We start from the raw sequence: 4,929 nt of genomic DNA, 5'->3' as shown, positions 1-4,929 counted from the left end.
TGGTTCCTTGGTGATGTTGAAATCCTTCCCCAAAAAAAGAAGGTTATTGTTAAGGGCAGTCATAAATCGACCTCCTAATATCTTAAATCGACCCCATCTCTCTCTCTAGGCACGGCCCTACATGGGGTCGATTTAAGAGGGATTGATTTATCACTGCCCTATTGTTAAGGCTACTGATATTGGCACCATCATGTTTTGAAAACGGCACTAATTCACCAGGTCTTTTCTTGCTTAATTTGCTTAGGAGAGCTATTTTGGAAATTGTGATAACATCTAGCAGCTGTTAAATAGTAAAGGACAAGATGAGTTAGTGCAATTATCAAAACATGGTAGTGCCAATATCAGAAACCATTGTTAATAGGCTTTGGTCCGGGTGGGTTTTGGTAATTTTCTCAAAGAACTACAATCCACTCCATAATTCGCGGGATATGGATGTAGACATTTTGGTTCCTTTGAATTTGGTGATTTTGAAATTCTTCCCAAGAAGAAAAGAAGAACAAGACATTCTACATCTCTTTGAATTTTAAAGAAGAAATGCTATGTGAAATCAAGTAATTAACCATTTGATCTTAGGACTTAAAATGTGGGTCTCTGTTCAATTTCTCTTATAGTTGTTCATTTCAAGGCCATCAATCGAATGGTTGGGATTGTTCGATAAGATTGAATTTTTGGTTATGGAATCTGTATAGTGGGCCCCATTACATGCCAAATAAAAAGGGAGAAATGATATTTTCGCCCCTTTTTCTTGGGCGGGCCGAAGGGTAGTCACAATTAGACTAGGAGGGCTGGCCCAAGGAAAAAAGGGGCGAATATATCGCTTTCCATGAAAGGGCAAGCAGTGGTCATCTGGGCCCACGCATCCTACTGGGAAGACACTGAGCTTCCTAGCAGCCCTCCCTAACAAGTCACACAACCGACAGTGCATTCCACATGGGCCCAGGGCCCTCCTTGGATAGTAGGGATTTTTGGAAAAAGTTCAGAGAGGAAAATATTTCTTAAATTGTCTAATTTTTTACACATGAAAAAAGATAACTTGAACTAATCTTATTGAATATTTATTTAGATGGGCCTTCAAATTATGATTATATCCCTCTAAATTAACCATAATAATATCATTTCCCTCTAAATTATGGAAAGAAAGAAATTTCTCAAGAAAATTTTTTTTGTAAGAAAAGTTTTTCTTGCAATCCAAATCGGATCTTGATAAAATAATTAACGGTGACTAGAATATACTCATGACCATTGGATGTCATTGAAGATAGTGAGGAGTGACTATTTAATGATGATTTTTTGAGCTCTGGTGCAATTACTATGGTTGAGAGTTTTTTAAGTATTTTTCATTTTTTCTAGCCCAATGATTCTAGGGATTTTCATATTATGCGGCCATTGGCTCGCCATGGAGAATCTATGTTAGTGATGATTGCGTGGATTCATGATGTCTACAGAACCTTCGATCAGTTCAAAGAAGAGTTGTTAAATGTCAAGAATATGAGGTAACACTATATCAAGAGTATTTTCTAGTTTCGCTTTGAGAAACTCGACTTTGACGGGATCGAAGTAAATATCATTTTTTTTAACGGTGATCGAAGTATTATATTCCCTGTGATGGTGATCGAAAGACACTTTTCTTTTTTATTTTATCTATTTTGCCTCCACTGCTTGACACCGAGATGTCTTCAATTTTTACGACCGCATAAATCTTTCACTGCCGCTCTTAAACACCTCCTCAAGTTATTGAGCCCTTCAAAATATCAATCATTGCTAAATGCTCCTATGGAAGACCCCAAGTTTTCCACACTAAAGAATGTACGAGGAAAGGTCCACATAATAAATATGATATTGACATTAGTGTTTAGACAGTAGGCATCTTCTATTTTGATTTGTTAATGGAAGAGATTTCTTAATTTTTTTTATTGAACGATGAGGACAGCTAAATCATGGTTGCCAAATCTGGCCCAAATTATTCCTCTTTGTTGGGAGACTATTGATCATACGGCCTATGCAATTGAACATAGTTGATCACAAGACACAACTACTTTATTTGGCGGGCCCTCGCTCGGCAGTTTAGTGTATGACCCAAACCCCACACCCCACCCCACGCCACCCCATCCCGTAGTTTTATTGTGATTTTCAATACCTTAGGCCTTATTTGAATTCCATGATTTTTTTGGAAAATTTTGGAAAGGAAAATATTTCTAAAATTTCCCACTCTTTCTTTAACATATGAAAAGCGATAACTTGAACCAGCTCTATTCAATATTTACTCGGAGAGACCTTCAATTTATATCCCTCCAAATTAAACGTAGTAAAATAAATCCCCTCTAAATCATGGAAGAAGAAAAAATTCATAGGAAAAACTTTTCCATTAGAAAGATTTTTCTTGCAAACCAAGCAAGGCCTTAGGGTTATGGGTTTTTTTTGTATTTTTATTTTTTGCACTGGACCAGTATGAACCCAACGCGACCCGATTTGGAAGAATTAGACGGGTTGGATTAGGCTTGGGAAATTCAAAGGTGTGTTATGTTAGGGTTGTTGTGACCTGATTTGCACCCTTAAGCACGGCCATCCCTTTCAACATATATTATCTTCACTAGATTAGACCTCGAATTGAAGTAGTCAGATGGACTATGAAACTTGATTGCTTATGCCATGTCTTGCAAGCATGAAATTTTTTTCATGGAATATTAGCTGATGAGGAGGGAGAGGGAGAGGGAGAGGGAGAGGGAGAGACCTAAGAGGTACTGCGTGAGACGACCGCAACCAAAAGCTAAAAAACAAGGAATGACAAAGGGAAGTGATATATCCGCCCTTTTTCATTACTTGGGACACCCACCTGCAGTGTACGTTGCCAATCAAATCCGTTGAATTCTTCCCATGTAATACAACCAGCCTCTTTGCAGTCATAGATACACTGCAGCTGGGTGTCCCGAGTAATGAAAAGGGGCGGATATATCTCTTCCCAAAATAAAACTCCACTCAAATTAAGATTTTTTTTCTTATTTTTTAGGCCACTTCTCACTCTCTACTCACTCGTGTCCTCTCAATTTTCCCCTTCTCTCACCAGTTGGTTCAACTAACATTACGTGGAATTTTTTTTTTTCAAGGTTGCCAAAAATGGCATCAAGGTAGTCCTCTTTTCCTAGTAAACTAAAAACTCGAAAAAAATCAAAAATAGTCTCCTCGTGATGATGGTAACTGTGGAAATAAGGAAAACGACAACACATAGGCTTTTTTTTTCCATTCGGAATTGCTCGCGAAATATGGGGAGATGATATTTTCAACCCACCCCGCCACCCCATTACGTGCACACCCCTTATAAACGTGAAAAGTGGGCGACTTTATGTCAAATCACGTTATCAGGAGGGTGTGCAGATACTGCCCGGGGGGGTGTGTGAGAAAATATCATCACCCCAAAAGTATTTATGAAAACGAGTGGGAATTCAGAAATATTAGACACTATCCTTATTTAAGGAGATTTCATGTCCATGGCCCCACACGAGATTTCAAGAAAATAGATAGAAATTAGAAATTCCACGAAAATTAAAAATTAAAAATTTCACCTTCACTTACCCATCACAGTAGGTAAGCTATCATTATTCGGGTCCCACATGGGGCATTGCCATTGAAGGGGACAGTTGATCTTGTAGATCATCATGATATTGACTAGGGGTGCAAGTTTGGCCCTGTGAGCCCTGACCCGCCCTGAGCCCGAACAGGGTCAGGGTTGGAAAATCAGACCCTGAGGGTGGGTTTGGGTATATTTTTTTGGCCCTGACTTAGGGTTGGGTCGGGTTCAGGGTTGATACCCCGGGCCGACCAGACCCCCTTTACACTTTACCCCGGCCCGCCCTGACCAACCTGACCCTGTTTACACTTTACCCGCGGCCCACCCTTGAGCCTTTCTGTTTTTCATTTCTCCATCTATTGGGTTTTGGTTATGTATTATCACCAAAAATCATATATCAATTAGAATAATAGATTGTGTGGAAGTATTTTGATTTTTGACTGTAAAACAGGCTGAAAACATGTATAATTGCCCCCGCTTGGTCCGACCCAAGCAGGTCCAGCCCGGCCCGGCCCAATCAGGGCCAATCGGGGCGGGCAAGGGTTGGGCTGAATCCTGTAGGGCGGCATTGGGTTGAGGATTTGCGGCCCTGACTCAGGGTCAGGGCGGGTCAGGGCTAAGATAATGGCAGCTAGGGTTGGGCTAGGGTTTTGAAAAATCCGACCCAACCCGACCTTGTTGCAGCCCTAATATTGACCCACATGGCCACATGGCCCTGCTCCCATGTTAAAAGAACATTTCATCTATAAGACAACGACCACAAGAATAAAGGGTTTAGCTTCTTTTGTTTTTTGTTAAAGAATATATAATCAAACAGTCGCTATTTGGATCAATGGTACATAAGCAAAATTTGAATTTCACACGGGGCCACTTATGTGAAATTAAGACCATTGTCTTGTAGAGAATCAGGCTGTGTTTGAATTGCACGAATCAGGAATTGGAATAAGCATCATATTCCGATTTCCATTCCATTTCCCCAGGTATTTGAATGGAAAAGGATTAAAATATAAAATTTAATTAAAAATGTAATAAGAATTTCATTTTGACGGAAGCTGTAGACTAAGGCTGCACACGGTTCGATCCGGTTCAGTGTAGGGAGGTTTTTTGAACCGAGCCGATCCCATCGGTTTGGAGAAAATCCAAACTGTAACCGACCCGATGGGGGTATAACCGAGCATATTTTGACTGGTTCGATTTGGTTTAAGTTCACGGTTTATCCGGTTTTTGGTTCAGCTTTACCTCAAATGAGGCTTTTATGTTGCATTTATATCTAGGGTTGACACCCTTAGGGTGACTACAATGACATAATTACTCCTAGACTACTCTAAATGGCAAAAATGCACTCTAATAAGAAGACCAAAGAA

Source organism: Tasmannia lanceolata, unplaced genomic scaffold (assembly GCF_043159265.1).
Source record: "Tasmannia lanceolata isolate RefF3 unplaced genomic scaffold, GAP_Taslan_0.1 ptg000024l, whole genome shotgun sequence".
In the NCBI taxonomy this organism is placed as follows: Eukaryota; Viridiplantae; Streptophyta; class Magnoliopsida; order Canellales; family Winteraceae; genus Tasmannia; species Tasmannia lanceolata.
Note: the sequence above shows the minus strand (reverse complement) of the source record.